This window comes from Triticum urartu, chromosome 1A, assembly GCF_056163025.1.
Source record: "Triticum urartu cultivar PI428250 chromosome 1A, HENAU_Tu73, whole genome shotgun sequence".
NCBI lineage: Eukaryota > Viridiplantae > Streptophyta > Magnoliopsida > Poales > Poaceae > Triticum > Triticum urartu.
The window spans coordinates 591,797,659-591,824,300 of record NC_141873.1 but is presented as its reverse complement, the minus strand read 5'-3'; the positions used below and the strand labels follow the sequence as shown (position 1 = coordinate 591,824,300).

Below are 26,642 nucleotides of genomic sequence, written 5' to 3'. Positions count from 1 at the left end.
GAGTTTGAAACTATTATTCTAAAAAACAGTAATTATGTAGTAACACTAATATTTCTTGAATAAGTAGTTTGACCATAGTTTGACCACAGTTTGACCAGATTTGGCCAAAATTCAAAAAAACTCAGATACTTATTTAGTAACACTAATAGTATTGCGTAATTATTTAGTAACACTCTTTATTTCTTGAATCAGTTGTTTGACCGGTTTGACAAGATTTAACCAAAATTCAAAAAAACATAAATTAGAGCATATCTTTTTTTCCTTTTACAATTTTGTCATTTCAGAAATTGTCCTAAACCCTAAACCCGGGACTTAAAACATCGGAAACTCTATGCTAAACAGTAAAAACTAAGGGTTTAAACCATAAAACCTAACCCTAAACCCTGAAATCTAAACCGTAGCACTAAACGCTAAAAACGTCTGAAAAACGTCTAAAACGCCCAAAAACTCCATTTTCCCTTTGGAATTTTGTTCTTTTAAAAAATTGTCGAAACGGAAAACTGGTTGGTTCCTCTCTTTTGCACATTGTTGACCTGTACTAGTTGGTTCCTCTGTGTGTTGCATGTGTTTGAGAAGAAGAACCAAGTACTAGTGTTGGAATATATTGTTGCTCACTGAACCATGGGAGATCCAAGTAAAGAAAAATTAGGGGATTCTAGTGTTAATAAGATGTATGAAATATTTAGCAAACTGCTTGAGCACCAGCAACAATCAAAGGCTGCTCCTGAGCCAGTTAAGAATACACTTGAGCCAAATTCAGTCCGACTATCAGGACCTGGTGACTACATCAGTTGGGCACGCCATGCCAAATTGATTTTGAGCACCAATGACTATGATTATTTACTTGTTGGCAATGAAGAAAGTTTGGAGCAAGGCGGTGCATGCAGGAAACAAATCAATGATAAAGTACTAGTATGGATGTTGGGAAGTATGGAACCAAAATTAGAGAACAAGTGGAAGGCATGGGCACTGTTTGTGAGGTCTGGTCATCCTTGAAGAAGCAATTTGTACGGAAACAAATAATATGCAAGCCACCCATATCATGCATGAGTTAACTAATTTGAAGCAGCGCTCAAGATCTATAACAGAGTATGCAGGTGAAGTAAAAAAAATATACAGAGACTTACATTATCATCACCCTTTTGAACCTGTTCACAAGGATGACTTGGCAATTCGTCATGTGTGGTTTGAGTCATTTGTGAGCAAGCTATTTCTTGATGGCCTAGACCATGAACTAAACCTCTGTCGTCAATTGATATTTGCAATGCCTGAGTGGCCTAGTCTTGATGATATTATTTCTAGCATGATTGAGGAGGAGACTCGTTTGGCACAACCGAAGGAGGATGGTCAGGAGCATGCAGATGCTCGTGCTGCATTATCCATACAACCTTGTCATGCTACAAATTCTTTTGGTAAGGTGGATAAAAGCAAATTGCTTTGTGACCATTGCAAGAGAAAAGGACACACCAAGGGTGAGTGTTTTGAGTTGCATGGTTATCCACCTTGGTGGGATAAAGGGAGATCTCAGCTAGGGGGAGCTCGGGGTTCAAACAAAAGACAAGCTAATTACAATGCATCTGCAGGGGAACTACCTGTGGTAGACATGCAAGCTCTTGAGGATTTCAAATCCAAGCTCAAACTCTCCGAAGGCTCATCTTCATCCCAAGGTACCTCCAAAGTTGATTCTATCTTTAATGCCATCACCCTAGGTATGGAATCACACCAAGCCTAGTCAAAATCATGGATAATTGATACTGGAGCTACTAACCACATGACAGGAGTGTCGGTGTCAAAACCGGCCGATCTCGTGTAGGGGGTCCCGAACTGTACGTCTGAGGATCGAAGGTAACAAGGGATACAGGACACACAACATTTACCCAGGTTCGGGCCCTCTTAATGGAGGTAAAACCCTACGTCCTGCTTGATTATATTTAATGATTATAGGGGTTACAAGAGTCGATCTACCTCGAGATCGTAATGGCTGAACCCTAGATGTCTAGCCTATATGAATTCTGATAGCCTCTACGGACTAGACCCTCCAGTTTATATAGACACCAGAGGGGCCTAGGGTTGTACATGTTGGGGAACGTAGTAATTTCAAAAAACAATCCTACGCACACGCAAGATCTATCATGGTGATGCATAGCAATGAGAGGGGAAGAGTGTTGTACACGTACCCACGTAGACCATATGCAGAAGCATTATGACAACGCGGTTGATGTAGTCGTACGTCTTCACGATCCGACCGATCCTAGTACCGGAAGTATGGCACCTCCGCGATCTGCACACGTTCGGCTCGGTGATGTCCCACGAACTCCTGATCTAGCTAAGTGTCGAGGGAGAGTTTCGTAAGCACGACGGGGTGATGACGGTGATGATGAAGCTACCGGCGCAGGGCTTCGCCTAAGCACTATGACGATATGACCGAGGTGCATTATGGTGGAGAGGGCACCGCACACGGCTAAGGGATCAATGATCAACTTGTGTGTTCTAGGGTGCCCCTGCCCTCGTATATAAAGGAGCAAGGGGGGAGGCCGGCCGGCCCTTGGAGGCGTGCCAAGGAGGGGAGGAGTCCTCCTCCTAGTAGGAGTAGGATTCCCCCTTTCCTAGTCCAACTAGGAGGAGGAAGGGGGAAGGAAGGAGAGGGAGAGAAGAGAAGGAAAGGGGGGTCATGGAAAAATGTGTGATTTAATTCAGAACCAAATGTGTCATGGAAAAATGTGCATCACCTCTGGTACTGTTTACAACATTTTCCATAAATGATCAGCATTTTTGAAAGCAATTTGGATTTACTGAAAATATTTTAGGTGAACCTAGTGAATTCCTTTGATGCTATGGGTTTAGGCAATCCCCATTCACTAGTAGAAAACGGAGCTTTAGCGCCGGTTCATAAGGGCCTTTAGTGCCGGTTCCATAACCGGCACTAAAGGGTGGTCAGTAAAGCCCCCCCCCCTTTAGTACCGGTTCGGCATGAACGGGCGCTAAAGTGCCACCACGTGGCGTGAGCTCGCGCCCTGGTATGGGGGACCTTTAGTACCGGTTGGTGTTACCAACCGGTACTAAAGGTTCTTTTTTTGAAATTTTTTTTGAAAATTTTGGAATTTTTTTTTGATTTTTAATTTTCCTGAATTATTTGATAATTTAGTCTCTAATCACCTCTCTTAACTGCTCATGTGTGGATCACTTATTCCAAATCGCCTGACTTCCCGGCCGGTCACCCATCCTCTCACTCCCCCTGCCTGAGCACGCTTAACTTCGGAGTTCTATTCGCCCTACATTCCAAGTCTGCACTTGTTGTTTTCCTGACAAATGTAAGCTGTCAATCCTATTAACCCTTAGTAGTTTAGCTTGAGCATGAAGTGACACATTTCATCGTTTGAGTTTGAAACTATTATTCTAAAAAATAGTAATTATGTAGTAACACTAATATTTCTTGAATAAGTAGTTTGACCATAGTTTGACCAAAGTTTGACCAGATTTGGCCAAAATTCAAAAAAACTGAGATACTTATTTAGTAACACTAATAGTATTGCGTAATTATTTAGTAACACTCTATATTTCTTGAATCAGTTGTTTGACCGGTTTGACAAGATTTAACCAAAATTAAGAAAAAACATAAATTAGACACTACAGGAAACTGCTAGTTTGCCGTCAGTGAGCGGCTTTGCCGTCAGCATTTCATCGGGGTAGACGGCAAAGAAAACTTTGCCGTCATGAGCTTATGGCAAAGTATGACTAACGACAAATCTGCTCTTTGCCGTCTGTGAGCGCACTGGCTGACGGCAAACCTAGAGAAAGGATGACGGCAAAGAAACCAAGACGGCAAACTGGCTCTTCGCCGTCTGTTGTTTCACTGAGTGACGGCAAAGTATGGACACGTGTCTAGTTTGACGGTATGTAACGGTGCCCCAGTTTTGCCGTCTGTGTTTGTTATCCACTGACGGCAAAGTTAGTTGCTTTGCCGTCTGCCTGCTGTCCTACTGACGGCGAACTACTAGAAAAAAAAACCTGGCACCGAGCCTTGCTTTGCCGTCTCCTTTTGGTCCCACTGACGGCAAAATAATGGAAACTAAGAAAAGAAAATCCCCCACCCGACCGCATCTCCCCGATTGCTCTGTCTCGACCGCACGCTAGGTTATCCCCGCCCGTCCCCGGCTCGACCGCGCCGCCGCCACCGCCCGTCCCCGGCTCCACCGCGCCGCCGCCGCCCGTCTCCACCTCCATCGCGCCGCCGCAGCTGGTCCCCGCCTCCACCGCGCCGCCGTCGGGGCCCTTGTCCACTGCGCCCCCACCCCTCCTCCTCCAATGGCGCGACCGCCACCGGGCCGTCCTCCCCTGCCCTAGCGGCACGGCTGCCGTGGGCAACACCGCCGCCGGCTCCCTCCTACGCATCCGCCGCCGCTGGTTACCACCGAAGCGGGGCACCACCTCCCCCTCTGCCCCACCCCACGGTGAGCACTGCTCCCATCTCTGTTCATATTCTTTTAGATGGATAGATGTTTGGATTGCAGTATATGTGGATGGATTTATAGATGTATGCAAGGATGGATGCGTAGATGGATGTATGGATGATTGGCTAATGGATGTATCCCTTTCCATTTTCTTCTGCCTAAATTTTTTAGTATAAGGCAGCCTTGTGCTTGTCCATGCTGATTTGCTGATGGATGTATGGATTATTTGCTGATGGTTGTTCTGCAAGGCAAAATTTCAACTTTTGATTAATGCTCGTAGGAAATTAAATGCTCAGTTTTTTGCAACATGCTTAGATTGGAGAAGACAAGCCAGAGAGTATAGTCTTGCTACACATATATATAGTTGTCAACTGTGAGATGATGTTGATAATGTTTTTATCAGATTATTTCACGAGTGCTAATGTTGGTTGTGCCGGTGCTTTTCATGTGCAGGGATTTTCTCTTCACCTCGAGGAGCATTGTCCATCCCGTTGCCATTGCCATCATTGTTCGACTACCGCCTCTACGGTCTCGGGGTGAGCTTGACTGTCATCTCCTCCCCCTCCCCTATTTGCTTCGTTCCGGTCGTCGTGCCGATGCCACTAGATTTTATTTTGCATGTCAAGTCTCATAACCTAGGAGTCTCCCGTTCGAAAGGGTGGCATCTATAAATATGCATGTCTTTGCATATTTATAACCGTCGTCCTTTCGAATTGTCCACGTTATCCATGGACAGCGGAGTACGTGTAGATTGGGTTTCGTTTCCCGTGCTCTAGTTCGGTCCTCGGCAAAATTTCGTCAGCGCCACCTCGTTGTTCTCCGGGTGCACATTCTCTCGGCTTGTTGTCGAGACGTGTATCTGGAGAACAGCGGGGAGGTGCTGCCGAAATTTTGCCGAGGACCGGAGTAGAGCACGGGAAACGAACCCAACCTACATGTACTTGGGTGGGATTAGGACCCATCTTTACCTATTAGAGATAGGATTCAATCCATGAATGCACGTTTCCCTTTGGTAAAAAATTAAAACCATGGCGTAAATAATATGACAATGGTAATTAGGTGTGTATCTAGTCTTAATTACATTATCCATATCTTGATGAATATGAATTTGGTGCCCCTACTGTTAGTGCAAGTACCAGTATGGATGATCGTGAGTGGATGTACACTGGACACCCTAGTCAGGCTGGCATGACCACTGAATGGGTGAAGAAGACCAACGAATTTGTGGAGGCAGCATTTGCTACAGGCCAAAGAAAAAGTTGGTGCCCCTGCTTGAAGTGTCGCAACGACACAGAACAGTCGAAGAAGACGATGTGTGTGCTCCTGCAGAAGCATGGGTTTAAGCGTGGGTATACCCGGCGGACCCTTCATGGCGAGCCTGAACGTAGCAGAGAGGAGGTGGTGCGTCGGCGAACCGACAACAATGGTACCGGGATAGTTGACATCGTAGCTGACTTCAACGATGCACGTGAAGAGGGATCAGAGGAAGAACCGGAGGAGTCTGCGAGGGCCTTCTTAGAAATGCTGAATTCCTCACAACAACCTCTTCACGACCACACAAACCAATGTCAGCTGGATGCCATTGCACAAGCAATGTCTATAAAGACCCAATTCAACATGAGCAGAGATTGGTTTAATTCGATGGTGACATCTTGGGGTCGCTCTCTCCCCGAAGGTCACAAACTGGCTAAAAGTTGGTATGAAGTGAAGAAAATCCTTCGTGCACTTAAGATTCCCTATGAGCAGGTACATGCTTGTCCAAACGGATGTGTCTTATTTACGAAAGAGTATGCCGATGACAAGTATTGCGCCAAGTGCAAAGCCTCTAGGTATGTCGAGAGAGACCTCAGTGATGGTACGAAGAAGCAGAGCAAAGTCCCCGCAAATGTTCTTTGATATTTTCCAATCTTGCCAAGAATTCAACGCCTTTACTTTAACGAAGATACAGCCAAATAGATGATATGGCACAAATATGGGATAAGACACGACAAAGATGATCATGGGAGACCGATGCTGATACATCCGTCTTGTGCCCAAGCTTGGAAGAGTTTCGATCGAATACATCATGAGAAAGCAAAAGAGGCAAAGAATGCACGAGTTGCCATCGGACTCGATGGGTTCAATCCGTTTGGTATGGTGTCAAAGACATATAGTTGTTGGCCCGTGTTTGTTGTTCCCCTCAACCTCCCCCCCCCCGGCGCCATAATGCAACGCAAGCACATGTTCCTGTCGTTGATAATTCCAGGACCCAAGTATCCAGGGAAGAACATAAGTGTGTACATGCAACCACTGATAGATGAGTTGAAAGAAGCTTGGGTGAACGGGATACGGACATACGACGCTGCTAGCAAAAAGAACTTCACAATGCATGTTTGGTACCAGTACTCACTTCATGACTTACCGGCGTATTCACTTTTCATGGGGTGGTCTGTGCATGGGAGGTTCCCATGCCCAAGGTGCAATGCAAGCATGAAGTGTCGTTGGTTGCAGCATGGTCGCAAGTATTCTTGCTTCAATTTTCATAGACAACATTTGCATCTTGACCATCCATTCAGACAAGACAAGAAGAACTTCATGAAAGGTGAAGTTGTTGAACACTCGGCACCACCTGAGATGACGGGTGAACAATTTCGTGATCAACTAAATGCTCTCCAGCCTGATCCCAAACGTCCAGGGTATTTCTTGGGATATAATGAAGAACACGCGTGGACTCATAAGCCATGCTTATGGGATCTCCCCTACTTCCACCAGCTCGAGCTTCCACATAATATTGATGTAATGCACACTGAAAAGAATATTGCCGAGGCCATTTTTGGCACATTGTTCAACATTGCTGAGAAGACGAAGGATAATACTAAGGCTAGACTTGATGTAATGAAGCTATGTCATAGACCGAACAAAACTTGCGACAACCCAAGGGCAAGAAAAACTGGAGGACGCCAAAGGCGAGGTTTGTTCTTACTAGGGAACAAAAGAAGGAGATACTCATGTGTTTCAAAACTTTGTTTTTCCCTGATGGGTATGCAGCGAACCTTATGAGGGCAGTGAATCTTGATAAATTGAAGCTCAACGGGATGAAGAGTCATGATTGGCACATATGGCTTGAGCGGTTAATGCCGGTGATGATTCGAGGCTATATCCCTGAGGAGGATTGGGAAGTATTGGCAGATCTTAGCTATTTCTTCCGTGTTCTTTGTGCTAAAGAAGTATCTCCTACTGTGATAGATGAGATGGAAGAACGGGCCCCCGAGTTGCTCTGCAAGCTAGAGAAGATCTTTCCACCAGGATTCTTTAATCCGATGGAACATATGATTTTACACCTCCCTTCCGAGGCAAGAATGGGTGGCCCTGTGCAGAATCATTGGTGCTATGGACTTGAGAGAATGCAGAAGACTCTTCGAGCTAAATGTAGAATTGAAGCCTCCATAGCCGAGGCATTCTTGGCGGAGGAGATTACAAACTTCACGACATCACGCTATGAGGCCAATATTCCAATCTTGCATAATGCAAAGTCTCGATACAATACTGGCAACCCTAAACATGAATCCAAGCTCAGCCTCTTCAAAGGGCAACTCGGACCTGTGGGTTCTTCTGGTTCAAAGAATTTGGATCCGAAAGAGTGGAAAACGCTTACGTTGTATATCCTCACCAACCTTCAAGAAGTGCGGCCGTACATTGAGTAAGTGTTGGTACCTTATGTAACATTTACTCACATGTTTCTCTCTTAACTCCGCTCATTTCTCATTGGGCAGTGAATTCATTGCCGAATTTTCGAATGGAGAGGTCGAACGTGATTCACTCGAAGAGTATGAGCTTCTTGCTGGTGAAGGAGATGGCAATTATGGTTTCATTTCTTGGTTCAGAGAAAAGGTAAGGTATACATCTTGGAACACTTGAAGTTGGTATTACGTGCGACTAATACACCTATCCTTCCCTCTTAAACTTGTAGGGTACGTCAATATTGGACAAAGAGTTGAAACAAGTTGCTAATGGGTTTGACTATAAGGTCGGTACATTTGATAAATACGACATCAATGGGTATCGCTTCCGCACACATGGGAACGAGGAACGTCGGGACATTCTAAAATCAAGGAACACGGGAGTGTCGGCTATTTGCAATGGAGTTGAGTATTATGGAAGACTTGATGAAATATACGAACTGCATTACTTTGGGGCAAATCCTCCGAAAGTCGTTGTCTTCAAATGCCATTGGTTTGATCCGGAGAAGGTTAGGCGGAGGGATGATATTGGGCAAGTCGAAATTCGACAAGTCAGCAAATTAGAATGTGAAGATGTCTATATTGTGGCTCAACAGGCGACACAAGTTTTTTATCTCAAGTACGCATGCCAAAAGAAGTACCTTAAGGGTTGGGATGTCGTGTACGATGTGCCGCCACATGGTAAACATCCTTCCCCCGGTGAAGAGGATTATCAACCTCACATCGACCTTGACACATATGATGGAGAATTCTTCCAAGAAGAACATGGGCCTAGAGGCCGTCTCAACATCCATCCACGCATCGAAGTACACATTGACAGTGAAGAAGAAGAAGTCGAAGAGGAAGAAGAAGAGGTTACGAACGTGGAAGACCTCTCAATGCTTGAACGGTTACGTCTAGGAATTGCCGATGAAGGTGACGATGACGGTCAACATGAGGACAACATCCTTGATGACACGTATGATACTGATGATGAGGCTAGAACTGACCATGAAGAAGAGACGGATTGTGATCCAGATGATCCCGACTATTTTTAGTCGTAGTGTTGAACTGTAATGTTGATTTTGTACTAGTTGCTTTACCATGACCCAGATGATCTCAAACATGTTGTAATGTTGAATTTGTAATATTTTCGAACTTATGCTTATCTATTTGAAGTATAATGTAGTTTTTGTACTATAATTGCCTGGTAATTCTCATTGCGTATGTTTTTTGAACTTATGCTTATTTGTTTGAACTATAATGTATTTGTACTACAATTGCATTGGTAATTCTCATTGCGACAATTGTTTGAACTTATGCTTATTTATTTAAACTATAATCTTGTATTTGTACTAATTGCTTTACTTTTTGTCATAGCAGGTGAGTGAAGCATGGTGGGCCCGCAAAGGAAAAAGCCCGGGCTCCCCATAGCGAGATCTTTGCTTAGCACTTTTATCACTGATCCTCCGCCTTCCTCTCATCCTCAGGCTCATCGAGGGAGAGGAAAAGGACGGGGAAGGGGAAGAGGTGCACGTGGAGAAAATGCTAAGAGAAACCCGGTTCGGTCGGTGGAGGACGAGCCAGTGTCTCACGCTCCCGTGTCTGAGAGGGTGGAGGACGAGCCGGTGTCTCACTCCCCCGTGTCTGAGAGGGTGGAGGACAAGCCGGTGTCTCACTCCCCCGTGTCTGAGAGGGTGGAGGACGAGCCGGTGACTCACTCCCCCGTGTCTGAGAGGGTGGAGGACGATCCGGTGTCTCACTCCCCCGTGTCTGAGAGGGTGGAGGACGAGCTGGTGTCTCACTCCCCCGTGTCTAAGAGGGTGGAGGAAGAGAGGTTGTCGTCGGAGTCCTCTGACGAGGAGGTCCCGACCTCTGACAAGGATGCCTCGACCTCTGACGAGGAGCATGCTGGTTTCATCCAAGTTGAGGAGGGTCGGTCCGTGTACCTACGTGGTTCCTCAAGGCTCCCGGAACGAGGGCTTCCTGTGGAGCAGAGGCCATGTATTGCTCCATGTGGAGAAATGTAACTAACTTTGGCTTCCCATTTTCTACCTTCAATGTATGCAACAATTGCTAACAACTTTGGCTTCTCATTATGTAGTGGTTGGAAGAAAGCTGGAGCTAGCAGGGGAAAGTAACGACACGTGAACGGCGTCCTTGGGAGCCTCATTAAGGAGCATTACCCTGGCATGGTTACTTTGCCTGGGGAGGGCAAAGTTCCAGAGCCAGCATGTACCTGGGACTACTACAAAGCCTATGAGGATCTTGGTGTAGCCAACAACATCGAGTTTCACAACAAAGACGAGCGGGTCTTTGCCGAACTTTGGGTAATCATTAAGTTTCCTTCACACACTGCATCTCCACCGTCTTGTAGTAGCAGAATGCTAGCAGACTATAATACTGAAGTAGCAAAACTATCTAGAAAACTTAGATTTAGATTTTACTTTATTTTTCTTAAAAGAATGCTAGCAGACTACAATACTGCAGTAGCAAAACTATCTAGAAAACTTAGATTTAGATTTTACTTTATTTTATCTAACTTGAATAAAAATCTAACTTGAATAAAAATCTGTGACGTGGATACTTTGCTGTAAATCTTGGTTCGACCTCTAGTTATTAATATATTCAGTACTGGAGCTCCTATGTTGGAAAACTAGTGCGTACTGTATTTCTTAATTGTGTTATTTGTATCTAGAGTATATTTCTAGAACCTGGGTGCATATATATATATACCTGATTTTTGGACCTGTCAATTCAAAGAAATATGTGCATCTGATCATCTTTATTGAATGAAATTTCTGAGCAACAATGTTTAAAGGAGCCCATCTCTGGGCCATAGTGCTTGGGTGAATGGCTGGGCACAATTTTTTTCACAGGATATAATTTCTGTGATTTGTGGCTGTACAGAGTACTTTTGTGTAGTAAAGCTGGGTTGAAAATATGTTGATCGCTTGAAGTTGGGTTGAAAATATTTCTGTGATTTGTGGCTGTACAGAGTGCTTGGGTGAATGGCTGTGTACAGAGTACATAGTGCTTGGAGCTCACTGACGCTGCAATCTGAATCCACATGTTGATCGCTTGACATGTAGTTTTTTCGTCAGTTGACACTATCTTCCTTCAGATGCATTCTTCACAAATCACATCCATCCTCACATGTACTATATCATATAGCTAATATGTTAGCAGTACACGTACTACACTGCACCAAACAAATTCAGTTTCCATAACCAGTACACGTACTACTAGCAGATTTTACTTTATTTAGATTTTATAAGAAACCTCAGACTTAAAGGTTTGAAAATTACTGCACTAAACTAATTTTCTCTATATTTGCAGGATTTATATAGATGCGAGGATGGAAAGTTGGAGGAGGCACGAGCAGTTGTCAACAAACATTGCCCGAAGCTTGTGCATAATCTGATGCATGAGGCACGCCCTTTAGCCGTCCGCAAATATATGGCAACTCAAGGCTATAAGAGTCTTGATAAGAAAGCCGGTAGGAGACTCCGTCTTGAGAAGGACAAGTACATGGAGGTAAAGCATATTCATGCTTGTTATTTCCTCAACAGGCTGGCACTCAATTTCTTTTTGACATATATGAGATGCAATTGATCAATTAGGTTACTCCGAGATGGTGCATCGATAAGGGGGAGTGTTGGGAGCGGATCGTGGACTATTGGTGTTCCAAAGAGTACAGGGCGAAAAACAAAGATTATAGAAATCGGCGAGCCACAATGCTGGATCCACCACATCATCAAGGCAACTTGAACGTTATGGAGTTCGGTGAACGTTGGGTATATCTTATGGAGTTCTTCATAAGCTTTTTCTTGTCATACATGTTGCCAATCCTTGTGATGAAATCTCAATCATGTTTCTTTGGTTGCAGGCGTCTCACCATAATGCTCCACTGCCCAACCTTTTCATCTCGTATGCTTTGGCCCATAAGGCACCGTACAGAACAGCCACGCCTTACGATGAGAATGACACAACGTCCGCGTACTCCAGCAAGACCGCCTACGATCGGCTGGAGAAATTTAAAGGGATGGCAAAAGAGTTGAAAGGGTCCAAGTATGATGTGACAACAGAGCCTCTTGACCACGCGTTGGTCATGATCTCTGGAGAAGGCAGGAAACATGGCAAGGAAGCAATTGCAGGAGGCATGTTCCCTAGTTCCTCCCGTAGCTCTCTCCCTGAATACAAAGCTTGGTTAGGTATCTCAAAATCTTCTACATGTAAATGCTTGACTCCAGCTATGGTTGAGATGGAGGTATTCTGTACAATTCCTTCTATATATGTTTTTTTCTTACTTACTGTTGGATTGAAGATGCGATTGCCATGCCATATTTTGCAGGCCTGACTGGCGGAGTTGAGGCGAGTGGCGGCGGAGTTGAGGCGAGTGGCGGCGGAGGAGAGGGCGGAGGAGAGGCGACTGGCTGATGAGAGGATGCAGCAAGCGGTGTAGCAGGCGGTGCAGCAGGCGGTGTTGGCACAAACTAGTCAATGCTTTGCAATGTTTGCGGTTAGTTCCTTAATTGCCAAAGACATACATGAACTCTTCTACCACCAGTACTTAATCTTCACTCAAACATAATTTGCTGGCTTATTGTACCCAGAATGGTATGCCCTCTATGACGATGCCTCATCAATCAGGCCATGGATCTAATACTGATGGATCTTCACATGCACGAGGCCCAAGCGACAACAACCTTGGTGGTTCTCCGAATGTATGAGATCGAGTATGGTTGGTGGTTCTTTTGTCTGTTTGTCATATTGATGATTTCAAGCACATTATTTGTTCTTGTGCCAAAACGTGACAGTCACCATTCAATCTTGCATTCTATGGAACTTTGTCCTGGGACTATATGTTATGGAACTTTGTTCATTGTTGCTTATATTTGCTATGGAACTATATGTTGTCCTGTTATGGTTCTGTGCTGTGAGGATCTTTGGTTATGGATCAAGGCAATTACTATATTGTGTATTAAACTATTTAATTGTGTATTAAAATTTGAGATTATAAAAAAAAGCTTTGCCGTCTAGGGACAGACGGCAAAACTGCCACATGTCGCTAGCCTGTGCTTCTGCTGGAATGTTGCCGTCTGGCCAACAGGAGGGTTGACGGCAAAGAGGTGACTCTTTGCCGTCTGGGACAGCCCTACCAGACGGCAAAGTATCCATCTTTGCTCACTGGGGATCGATCGACAGACGGCAAAGTCCAGCTATTTTGCCCACTGGTCGAAGAACGACAGACGGCAAAGTATGAGTTTTTCCCGTCTGCCTGCCGCGACAGTTGCTGGCAAAGTTAATAGACTTTGCCGTCTGCCTGGACGGCCGGTAGACGGCAAAACACTTGACGCCGTCCGTCAGTCCATCCGTTCCGTCTGCTGCAATATTTTGCCGTCTGGCTTTACCCGCTGACGGCAGAAGGTATAGACTGACGGCAAAGTCTTTGCCGTCAAGCAGAAAAAATAGTAGACGGCAAAGAATTCTTTGCCGATTATTCTTTGCCGTCTGACTTTGCCATCTACTTCCTGACGGCAAACTCTTTGCCGTCTGGATTGACGTCTTTGCCGTCTGTTATCCATAGACGGCAAACTAGCAGTTTCCTGTAGTGAGAGCATATCTTTTTGTCCTTTTACAATTTTGTCATTTCAAAAATTGTCCTAAACCCTAAACCCGGGACTTAAAACGTCGGAAACTCTATGCTAAACAGTAAAAACTAAGGGTTTAAACCATAAAACATAACCCTAAACTCTGAAATCTAAACCCTAGCACTAAACACTAAAAACGTCTAAAACGCCCAAGAACTCCATTTTCCCTTTGGAATTTTGTGATTTTAAAAAATTGTCGAAACGGAAAACTGGTTGGTTCCTCTCTTTGGCACATTGTTGACCTGTACTAGTTGGTTCCTCTGTGTGTTGCATGTGTTTGAGAAGAAGAACCAAGTACTAGTGTTGGAATATATTCTTGCTCACTGAACCATGGGAGATCCAAGTAAAGAAAAAACAAGGGATTCTAGTGTTAATAAGATGTATGAAATATTTAGCAAACTGCTTGAGCACCAGCAGAAATCAAAGGCTGCTCCTGAGCCAGTTAAGAATACACTTGAGCCAAATTCAGTCCGACTATCAGGACCTGGTGACTACATCAGTTGGGCACGCCATGCCAAATTGATTTTGAGCACCAATGACTATGATTATTTAGTTGTTGGCAATGAAGAAAGTTTGGAGAAAGGCGGTGCATGCAGGAAACAAATCAATGATAGAGTACTAGTATGGATGTTGGGAAGTATGGAACCAAAATTAGAGAACAAGCGGAAGGCATTGGCACTCTTTGTGAGGTCTGGTCATCTTTGAAGAAACAATTTGTAGGGAAACAAATAAAATGCAAGCCACCCATATCATGCATGAGTTAACTAATTTGAAGCAGCGCTCAAGATCTATAACAGAGTATGCAGGTGAAGTAAAAAAATTATACAGAGACTTACATTATCATCACCCTTTTGAACCTGTTCACAAGGATGACTTGGCAATTCATCATGTGTGGTTTGAGTCATTTGTGAGCAAGCTATTTCTTGATGGCCTAGACCATGAACTAAACCTCCATTGTCAATTGATATTTGCAATGCCTGAGTGGCCTAGTCTTGATGATATTATTTCTAGCATGATTGAGGAGGAGACTCGTTTGGCACAACCGAAGGAGGATGGTCAGGAGCATGCAGATGCTCGTGCTGCATTATCCATAGAACCTTGCCATGCTACAAATTCTTTTGGTAAGGTGGATAAAAGCAAATTGCTTTGTGACCATTGCAAGAGAAAAGGACACACCAAGGGTGAGTGTTTTGAGTTGCATGGTTATCCACCTTGGTGGGATAAAGGGAGATCTCAGCTAGGGGGAGCTTGGGGTTCAAACAAAAGACAAGCTAATTACAATGCATCTGCAAGCGAACTACCTGTGGTAGACATGCAAGCTCTTGAGGATTTCAAATCCAAGCTCAAACTCTCCGAAGGCTCATCTTCATCCCAAGGTTACTCCAAAGTTGATTCTATCTTTAATGCTATCAACCAAGGTATGGAATCACACCAAGCCTAGTCAAAATCATGGATAATTGATACTGGAGCTACTAACCACATGACAGGAATGTCGGTGTCAAAACCGGCCGATCTCGTGTAGGGGGTCCCGAACTGTGCATCTGAGGATTGAAGGTAACAAGGGATACAGGAGACACAACGTTTACCCAGGTTCGGGCCCTCTTAATGGAGGTAAAACCCTACGTCTTGCTTGATTGTATTTAATGAGTATAGGGGTTACAAGAGTCGATCTACCTCGAGATCGTAATGGCTAAACCCTAGATGTCTAGCCTATATGAATTCTAATAGACTCTACGGACTAGACCCTCCAGTTTATATAGACACCAGAGGGGCCTAGGGTTGTACATGTTGAGGAACATAGTAATTTCAAAAAACAATCCTACGCACACGCAAGATCTATCATGGTGATGCATAGCAATGAGAGGGGAAGAGTGTTGTACACGTACCCACGTAGACCATAAGCAGAAGCATTATGACAACGCGGTTGATGTAGTCATACGTCTTCACGTTCCGACCGATCCTAGTTCCGGAAGTACGGCACCTCCGCGATCTACACACGTTCGGCTTGGTGATGTCCGACGAACTCCTGATCTAGCTAAGTGTCGAGGGAGAGTTTCGTTAGCACGACGGCGTGATGACGGTGATGATGAAGCTACCGGCGCAGGGCTTCGCCTAAGCACTATAACGATATGACCGAGGTGGATTATGGCGGAGAGGGCACCGCACACGGCTAAGGGATCAATGATCAACTTGTGTGTTCTAGGGTGCCCCTGCCCTCGTATATAAAGGAGCAAGGGGGGAGGCTGGCTGTCCCTTGGAGGCATGCCAAGGAGGGGAGGAGTCCTCCTCCTAGTAGGAGTAGGACTCCCCCGTTCCTAGTCCAACTAGGAGGAGGAAGGGGGAAGGAAGGAGAGGGAGAGAAGAGAAGGAAAGGGGGGTCATGGAAAAATGTATGATTTAATTCAGAACCCAAATGTGTCATGGAAAAATGTGCATCACCTCTGGTACTGTTTACAGCATTTTCCATAAATGATGAGCATTTTTGAAAGCAATTTGGATTTACTGAAAATATTTTAGGTGAACCTAGTGAATTCCTTTGATGCTATGGGTTTAGGCAATCCCCATTCACTAGTAGAAAACGGAGCTTTAGCGCCGGTTCGTAAGGGCCTTTAGTGTCGGTTCCATAATCGGCACTAAAGGGTGGTCACTAAAGGCCCCTCCCCTTTAGTACCGGTTCGGCACGAACCGGCGCTAAAGTGCCACCACGTGGCGTGAGCTCGCGCCCTGGTATGGGGGATCTTTAGTACCGGTTGGTGTTACCAAATGGTACTAAAGGTTCTTTTTTTTGAATATTTTTGAAAATTTTAGAAACTTTTTTTTGATTTTTTTTTCGATTTTTAATTTTCCTGAACTATTTGATAATTTAGTCTCTAATCACCTCTCTTAACTGCTCAAGTGTGGATCACTCCTTCCAAATCGCCTGACTTCCCGGCCGGTCACCCATCCTCTCACTCCCCTAGCCTGAGCACGCTTAACTTCGGAGTTCTATTCCCCCTACATTCCAAGTCTGCACTTGTTGTTTTCCTGACAAATGTAGGCTGTCAATCCTATTAACCCTCAGTAGTTTAGCTTGAGCATGAAGTCACACATTTCATCGTTTGAGTTTGAAACTATTATTGTAAAAAACAGTAATTATGTAGTAACACTAATATTTCTTGAATAAGTAGTTTGACCATAGTTTGACCATAGTTTGACCAGATTTGGCCAAAATTCAAAAAAACTGAGATACTTATTTAGTAACACTAATAGTATTGCGTAATTATTTAGTAATACTCTATATTTCTTGAATCAGTTGTTTGACCGGTTTGACAAGATTTAACCAAAATTCAAAAAAACATAAATTAGAGCGTATCTTTTTTTCCTTTTACAATTTTGTCATTTCAAAAATTGTCCTAAACCCTAAACCCGGGACTTAAAACGTCGGAAACTCTATGCTAAACAGTAAAAACTAAGGGTTTAAACCATAAAACCTAACCCTAAACTCTAAAATCTAAACCCTAGCACCAAACGCTAAAAACGTCTAAAAAACGTCTAAAACGCCCAAAAACTCCATTTTCCCTTTGGAATTTTGTGATTTTAAAAAATTGTCGAAACGGAAAACTGGTTGGTTCCTCTCTTTGGCACATTGTTGACCTGTACTAGTTGGTTCCTCTGTGTGTTGCATGTGTTTGAGAAGAAGAACCAAGTACTAGTGTTGGAATATATTCTTGCTCACTGAACCATGGGAGATCCAAGTAAAGAAAAAACAGGGGATTCTAGTGTTAATAAGATGTATGAAATATTTAGCAAACTGCTTGAGCACCAGCAGCAATCAAAGGCTGCTCCTGAGCCAGTTAAGAATACACTTGAGCCAAATTCAGTTCGACTATCAGGACCTGGTGACTACATCAGTTGGGCACGCCATGCCAAATTGATTTTGAGCACCAATGACTCTGATTATTTACTTGTTGGCAATGAAGAAAGTTTGGAGAAAGGCGGTGCATGCAGGAAACAAATCAATGATAAAGTACTAGTATCGATGTTGGGGAGTATGGAACCAAAATTAGAGAACAAGCGGAAGGCATTGGCACTCTTTGTGAGGTCTGGTCATCTTTGAAGAAACAATTTGTAGGGAAACAAATAAAATGCAAGCCACCCATATCATGCATGAGTTAACTAATTTGAAGCAGCGCTCAAGATCTATAACAGAGTATGCAGGTGAAGTAAAAAAATTATACAGAGACTTACATTATCATCACCCTTTTGAACCTGTTCACAAGGATGACTTGGCAATTCATCATGTGTGGTTTGAGTCATTTGTGAGCAAGCTATTTCTTGATGGCCTAGACCATGAACTAAACCTCCATTGTCAATTGATATTTGCAATGCCTGAGTGGCCTAGTCTTGATGATATTATTTCTAGCATGATTGAGGAGGAGACTCGTTTGGCACAACCGAAGGAGGATGGTCAGGAGCATGCAGATGCTCGTGCTGCATTATCCATAGAACCTTGCCATGCTACAAATTCTTTTGGTAAGGTGGATAAAAGCAAATTGCTTTGTGACCATTGCAAGAGAAAAGGACACACCAAGGGTGAGTGTTTTGAGTTGCATGGTTATCCACCTTGGTGGGATAAAGGGAGATCTCAGCTAGGGGGAGCTTGGGGTTCAAACAAAAGACAAGCTAATTACAATGCATCTGCACGCGAACTACCTGTGGTAGACATGCAAGCTCTTGAGGATTTCAAATCCAAGCTCAAACTCTCCGAAGGCTCATCTTCATCCCAAGGTTACTCCAAAGTTGATTCTATCTTTAATGCTATCACCCAAGGTATGGAATCACACCAAGCCTAGTCAAAATCATGGATAATTGATACTGGAGCTACTAACCACATGACAGGAATGTCGGTGTCAAAACCGGCCGATCTCGTGTAGGGGGTCCCGAACTGTGCGTCCGAGGATTGCAGGTAACAAGGGATACAGGAGACACAACGTTTACCCAGGTTCGGGCCCTCTTAATGGAGGTAAAACCCTACGTCTTGCTTGATTGTATTTAATGAGTATAGGGGTTACAAGAGTCGATCTACCTCGAGATCGTAATGGCTAAACCCTAGATGTCTAGCCTATATGAATTCTAATAGCCTCTACGGACTAGACCCTCCAGTTTATATAGACACCAGAGGGGCCTAGGGTTGTACATGTTGAGGAACATAGTAATTTCAAAAAACAATCCTACGCACACGCAAGATCTATCATGGTGATGCATTGCAATGAGAGGGGAAGAGTGTTGTACACGTACCCACGTAGACCATAAGCAGAAGCATTATGACAACGCGGTTGATGTAGTCGTACGTCTTCACGATCCGACCGATCCTATTACTGGAAGTACGACACCTCCGCGATCTGCACACGTTCGGCTCGGTGATGTCCCATGAACTCCTGATCTAGCTAAGTGTCGAGGGAGAGTTTCGTAAGCACGACGGCGTGATGACGGTGATGATGAAGCTACCGGCGCAGGGCTTCGCCTAAGCACTATAACGATATGACCGAGGTGGATTATGGTGGAGAGGGCACCGCACACGGCTAAGGGATCAATGATCAACTTGTGTGTTCTAGGGTGCCCCTGCCCTCGTATATAAAGGAGCAAGGGGGGAGGCTGGCTGTCCCTTGGAGGCGTGCCAAGGAGGGGAGGAGTCCTCCTCCTAGTAGGAGTAGGACTCCCCCTTTCCTAGTCCAACTAGGAGGAGGAAGGGGGAAGGAAGGAGAGGGAGAGAAGAGAAGGAAAGGGGGGTCATGGAAAAATGTATGATTTAATTCAGAACCCAAATGTGTCATGGAAAAATGTGCATCACCTCTGGTACTGTTTACAGCATTTTCCATAAATGATGAGCATTTTTGAAAGCAATTTGGATTTACTGAAAATATTTTAGGTGAACCTAGTGAATTCCTTTGATGCTATGGGTTTAGGCAATCCCCATTCACTAGTAGAAAACGGAGCTTTAGCGCCGGTTCGTAAGGGCCTTTAGTGTCGGTTCCATAACCGGCACTAAAGGGTGGTCACTAAAGGCCCCTCCCCTTTAGTACCGGTTCGGCACGAACCGGCGCTAAAGTGCCACCACGTGGCGTGAGCTCGCGCCCTGGTATGGGGGATCTTTAGTACCGGTTGGTGTTACCAAACGGTACTAAAGGTTCTTTTTTTTGAATATTTTTGAAAATTTTGGAAACTTTTTTTTGATTTTTTTTTCGATTTTTAATTTTCCTGAACTATTTGATAATTTAGTCTCTAATCACCTCTCTTAACTGCTCAAGTGTGGATCACTCATTCCAAATCGCCTGACTTCCCGGCCGGTCACCCATCCTCTCACTCCCCTAGCCTGAGCACGCTTAACTTCGGAGTTCTATTGCCCCTACATTCCAAGTCTGCACTTGTTGTTTTCCTGACAAATGTAAGCTGTCAATCCTATTAACCCTCAGTAGTTTAGCTTGAGCATGAAGTCACACATTTCATCGTTTGAGTTTGAAACTATTATTGTAAAAAACAGTAATTATGTAGTAACACTAATATTTCTTGAATAAGTAGTTTGACCATACTTTGACCATAGTTTGACCATAGTTTGACCAGAGTTGGCCAAAATTCAAAAAAACTGAGATACTTATTTAGTAACACTAATAGTATTGCGTAATTATTTAGTAATACTCTATATTTCTTGAATCAGTTGTTTGACCGGTTTGACAAGATTTAACCAAAATTCAAAAAAACATAAATTAGAGCGTATCTTTTTTTCCTTTTACAATTTTGTCATTTCAAAAATTGTCCTAAACCCTAAACCCGGGACTTAAAACGTCGGAAACTCTATGCTAAACAGTAAAAACTAAGGGTTTAAACCATAAAACCTAACCCTAAACTCTAAAATCTAAACCCTAGCACCAAACGCTAAAAACGTCTAAAAAACGTCTAAAACGCCCAAAAACTCCATTTTCCCTTTGGAATTTTGTGATTTTAAAAAATTGTCGAAACGGAAAACTGGTTGGTTCCTCTCTTTGGCACATTGTTGACCTGTACTAGTTGGTTCCTCTGTGTGTTGCATGTGTTTGAGAAGAAGAACCAAGTACTAGTGTTGGAATATATTCTTGCTCACTGAACCATGGGAGATCCAAGTAAAGAAAAAACAGGGGATTCTAGTGTTAATAAGATGTATGAAATATTTAGCAAACTGCTTGAGCACCAGCAGCAATCAAAGGCTGCTCCTGAGCCAGTTAAGAATACACTTGAGCCAAATTCAGTCTGACTATCAGGACCTGGTGACTACATCAGTTGGGCACGCCATGCCAAATTGATTTTGAGCAACAATGACTCTGATTATTTACTTGTTGGCAATGAAGAAAGTTTGGAGAAAGGCAGTGCATGCAGGAAACAAATCAATGATAAAGTACTAGTATGGATGTTGGGGAGTATGGAACCAAAATTAGAGAACAAGCGGAAGGCATTGGCACTCTTTGTGAGGTCTGGTCATCTTTGAAGAAACAATTTGTAGGGAAACAAATAAAATGCAAGCCACCCATATCATGCATGAGTTAACTAATTTGAAGCAGCGCTCAAGATCTATAACAGAGTATGCAGGTGAAGTAAAAAAATTATACAGAGACTTACATTATCATCACCCTTTTGAACCTGTTCACAAGGATGACTTGGCAATTCATCATGTGTGGTTTGAGTCATTTGTGAGCAAGCTATTTCTTGATGGCCTAGACCATGAACTAAACCTCTGTCGTCAATTGATATTTGCAAGGCCTGAGTGGCCTAGTCTTGATGATATTATTTCTAGCATGATTGAGGAGGAGAATCGTTTGGCACAACCGAAGGAGGATGGTCAGGAGCATGCAGATGCTCGTGCTGCATTATCCATACAACCTTGTCATGCTACAAATTCTTTTGGAAGGTGGATAAAAGCAAATTGCTTTGTGACCATTGCAAGAGAAAAGGACACACCAAGGGTGAGTGTTTTGAGTTGCATGGTTATCCACCTTGGTGGGATAAAGGGAGATCTCAGCTAGGGGGAGCTCGGGGTTCAAACAAAAGACAAGCTAATTACAATGCATCTGCAGGGGAACTACTGTGGTAGACATGCAAGCTCTTGAGGATTTCAAATCCAAGCTCAAACTCTCCGAAGGCTCATCTTCATCCCAAGGTTCCTCCAAAGTTGATTCTATCTTTAATGCCATCACCCAAGGTATGGAATAACACCCAGCCTAGTCAAAATCATGGATAATTGATACTGGAGCTACTAACCACATGACAGGAGTGTCGGTGTCAAAATCGGCCGATCTCGTGTAGGGGGTCCCGAACTGTGCGTCTGAGGATCGAAGGTAACAAGGGATACATGAGGCACAACGTTTACCCAGGTTCGGGCCCTCTTAATGGAGGTAAAACCCTACGTCCTACTTGATTGTATTTAATGAGTATAGGGGTTACAAGAGTCGATCTACCTCGAGATCGTAATGGCTAAACCCTAGATGTCTAGCCTATATGAATTCTGATAGCCTCTACGGACTAGACCCTCCAGTTTATATAGACACCAGAGGGGCCTAGGGCTGTACATGTTGGGGAACGTAGTAATTTCAAAAAACAATCCTCCGCACACGCAAGATCTATCATGGTGATCCATAGCAATGAGAGGGGAAGAGTGTTCTACACGTACCCACGTAGACCATAAGCAGAAGCATTATGACAACGCGGTTGATGTAGTCGTACGTCTTCACGATCCGACCGATCCTATTACTGGAAGTACGGCACCTCCGCGATCTGCACACGTTCGGCTCGGTGATGTCCCACGAACTCCTGATCTAGCTAAGTGTCGAGGGAGAGTTTCGTAAGCACGACGGCGTGATGACGGTGATGATGAAGCTACCGGCGCAGGGCTTCGCCTAAGCACTATGACGATATGACCGAGGTGGATTATGGTGGAGAGGGCACCGCACACGGCTAAGGGATCAATGATCAACTTGTGTGTTCTAGGGTGCCCCTCCCTCGTATATAAAGGAGCAAGGGGGGAGGCCGGCCGGCCCTTGGAGGCATGCCAAGGAGGGGAGGAGTCCTCCTCCTAGTAGGAGTAGGACTCCCCCTTTCCTAGTCCAACTAGGAGGAGGAAGGGGGAAGGAAGGAGAGGGAGAGAAGAGAAGGAAAGGGGGGTCATTGAAAAATGTATGATTTAATTCAGAACCCAAATGTGTCATGGAAAAATGTGCATCACCTCTGGTACTGTTTACAGCATTTTCCATAAATGATTAGCATTTTTGAAAGCAATTTGGATTTACTGAAAATATTTTAGTTGAACCTAGTGAATTCCTTTGATGCTATGGGTTTAGGCAATCCCCATTCACTAGTAGAAAACGGAGCTTTAGCGCCGGTTCGTAAGGGCCTTTAGTGCCGGTTCCATAACCGGCACTAAAGGGTGGTCATTAAAGGTCGGCGCTAAAGTGCCACCACGTGGCGTGAGCTCGTGCCCTGGTATGGGGGACCTTTAGTACCGGTTGGTGTTACCAACCGGTACTAAAGGTTCTTTTTTTTGAATTTTTTTTTTAAAATTTTGGAATTTTTTTTTATTTTTAATTTTTCGGAATTATTTGATAATTTAGTCTCTAATCACCTCTCTTAACTGCTCAAGTGTGGATCACTCATTCCAAATCGCCTGACTTCCCGGCTGGTCACCCATCCTCTCACTCCCCCAGCCTGAGCACGCTTAACTTCGGAGTTCTATTCCCCCTACATTCCAAGTCTGCACTTGTTGTTTTGCTGACAAATGTAAGCTGTCAATCCTATTAACCCTCAGTAGTTTAGCTTCAGCATGAAGTCACACATTTCATCGTTTGAGTTTGAAACTATTATTCTAAAAAACAGTAATTATGTAGTAACACTAATATTTCTTGAATAAGTAGTTTGACCATAGTTTGACCACAGTTTGACCAGATTTGGCCAAAATTCAAAAAAACTGAGATACTTATTTAGTAACACTAATAGTATTGCGTAATTATTTAGTAACACTCTATATTTCCTGAATCAGTTGTTTGACCGGTTTGACAAGATTTAACCAAAATTCAAAAAAACATAAATTAGAGCATATCTTTTTTTCCTTTTACAATTTTGTCATTTCAAAAATTGTCCTAAACCCTAAACCGGGACTTAAAACGTCGGAAACTCTATGCTAAACAGTAAAAACTAAGGGTTTAAACCATAAAACCTAACCCTAAACTCTGAAATCTAAACCCTAGCACTAAATGCTAAAAACATCTAAAAAACGTCTAAAACACCCAAAAACTCCATTTTCCCTTTGGAATTTTGTGATTTTAAAAAATTGTCGAAACGGAAAACTGGTTGGTTCCTCTCTTTGGCACATTGTTGACCTGTACTAGTTGGTTCCTCTGTGTGTTGCATGTGTTTGAGAAGAAGAACCCAGTACTAGTGTTGGAATATATTCTTGCTCACTGAACCATGGGAGATCCAAGTAAAGAAAAAACAGGGGATTCTAGTGTTAATAAGATGTATGAAATATTTAGCAAACTGCTTGAGCACCAGCAGCAATCAAAGGCTGCTCCTGAGCCAGTTAAGAATACACTTGAGCCAAATTCAGTCCGACTATCAGGACCTGGTGACTACATCAATTGGGCACGCCATGCCAAATTGATTTTGAGCACCAATGACTATGATTATTTAGTTGTTGGCAATGAAGAAAGTTTGGAGAAAGGCGGTGCATGCAGGAAACAAATCAATGATAAAGTAATAGTATGGATGTTGGGAAGTATGAAACCAAAATTAGAGAACAAGTGGAAGGCATGGGCACTGTTTGTGAGGTCTGGTCATCTTTGAAGAAACAATTTGTAGGGAAACAAATAAAATGCAAGCCACCCATATCATGCATGAGTTAACTAATTTGAAGCAGCACTCCAGATCTATAACAGAGTATGCAGGTGAAGTAAAAAAATTATAGAGAGACTTACATTATCATCACCCTTTTGAACCTGTTCACAAGGATGACTTGGCAATTCATCATGTGTGGTTTGAGTCATTTGTGAGCAAGCTATTTCTTGATGGCCTAGACCATGAACTAAACCTTTGTCGTCAATTGATATTTGCAATGCCTGAGTGGCCTAGTCTTGATGATATTATTTCTAGCATGATTGAGGAGGAGACTCATTTGGCACAACCGAAGGAGGATGGTCAGGAGCATGCAGATGCTCGTGCTGCATTATCCATACAACCTTGTCATGCTACAAATTCTTTTGGTAAGGTGGATAAAAGCAAATTGCTTTGTGACCATTGCAAGAGAAAAGGACACACCAAGGGTGAGTGTTTTGAGTTGCATGGTTATCCACCTTGGTGGGATAAAGGGAGATCTCAGCTAGTGGGAGCTCGGGGTTCAAACAAAAGACAAGCTAATTACAATGCATCTGCAGGGGAACTACCTGTGGTAGACATGCAAGCTCTTGAGGATTTCAAATCCAAGCTCAAACTCTCCGAAGGCTCATCTTCATCCCAAGGTTCCTCCAAAGTTGATTCTATCTTTAATGCCATCACCCAAGGTATAGAATCACACCAAGCCTAGTCAAAATCATGGATAATTGATACTGGAGCTACTAACCACATGACAGGAGTGTCGGTGTCAAAACCGGCCGATCTCGTGTTGGGTGTCCCGAACTGTGCGTCTGAGGATCTAAGGTAACAAGGGATACAGGAGACACAACGTTTACCTAGGTTCGGGCCCTCTTAATGGAGGTAAAACCCTACGCCCTGCTTGATTGTATTTAATGAGTATAGGGGTTACAAGAGTCGATCTACCTCGAGATCATAATGGCTAAACCCTAGATGTCTAGCCTATATGAATTCTGATAGCCTCTACGGACTAGACCCTCCAGTTTATATAGACACCAGAGGGGCCTAGGGTTGTACATGTTGGGGAACGTAGTAATTTTTAAAAAACAATCCTACGCACACGCAAGATCTATCATGGTGATGCATAGCAATGAGAGGGGAAGAGTGTTGTACACGTACCCACGTAGACCATAAGCAGAAGCATTATGACAACGCGGTTGATGTAGTCGTACGTCTTCAGATCCGACCGATCCTAGTACCGGAAGTACGGCACCTCCGCGATCTGCACACGTTCGGCTCGGTGATGTCCCACGAACTCCTGATCTAGCTAAGTGTCGAGGGAGAGTTTCGTAAGCACGACGGCATGATGACGGTGATGATGAAGCTACCGGCGCAGGGCTTCGCCTAAGCACTATGACGATATGAGCGAGGTGGATTATGGTGGAGAGGGCACCGCACACGGCTAACGGATCAATGATCAACTTGTGTGTTTTAGGGTGCCCCTGCCCTCGTATATAAAGGAGCAAGGGGGGAGGCCGGCCGGCCCTTGGAGGCGTGCCAAGGAGGGGAGGAGTCCTCCTCCTAGTAGGAGTAGGACTCCCCATTTCCTAGTCCAACTAGGAGGAGGAAGGGGGAAGGAAGGAGAGGGAGAGAAGGGAAGGAAAGGGGGGTCATGGAAAAATGAATGATTTAATTCAGAACCCAAATGTGTCATGGAAAAATGTGCATCACCTCTGGTACTGTTTACAGCATTTTCCATAAATGATGAGCATTTTTGAAAGCAATTTGGATTTACTGAAAATATTTTAGGTGAACCTAGTGAATTCCTTTGATGCTATGGGTTTAGGCAATCCCCATTCACTAGTAGAAAACGGAGCTTTAGCGCCGGTTTGTACGGGCCTTTAGTGCCGGTTCCATAACCGGCACTAAAGGGTGGTCACTAAAGGCCCCCCCTTTAGTACCGGTTCGGCACGAACTGGCGCTAAAGTGCCACC

At 43.9% G+C, this 26,642-nt stretch overlaps 5 pseudogenes; all 5 read left to right on the top strand.

Moving 5' to 3' along the window:
- The first annotated feature begins 621 nt into the window (after nucleotides 1-621).
- LOC147993224 (uncharacterized) lies at nucleotides 622-1,813 on the top strand (annotated as a pseudogene).
- Nucleotides 1,814-11,572: 9,759 nt separating this feature from the next.
- On the top strand, nucleotides 11,573-12,882 carry LOC125518371 (uncharacterized; annotated as a pseudogene).
- Nucleotides 12,883-14,133: 1,251 nt separating this feature from the next.
- LOC147993223 (uncharacterized) lies at nucleotides 14,134-15,325 on the top strand (annotated as a pseudogene).
- Nucleotides 15,326-17,524: 2,199 nt separating this feature from the next.
- Nucleotides 17,525-18,716, top strand: LOC147993222 (uncharacterized; annotated as a pseudogene).
- A 5,554-nt stretch (nucleotides 18,717-24,270) lies between these two features.
- On the top strand, nucleotides 24,271-25,498 carry LOC147993221 (uncharacterized; annotated as a pseudogene).
- Nucleotides 25,499-26,642: the final 1,144 nt, after the last annotated feature.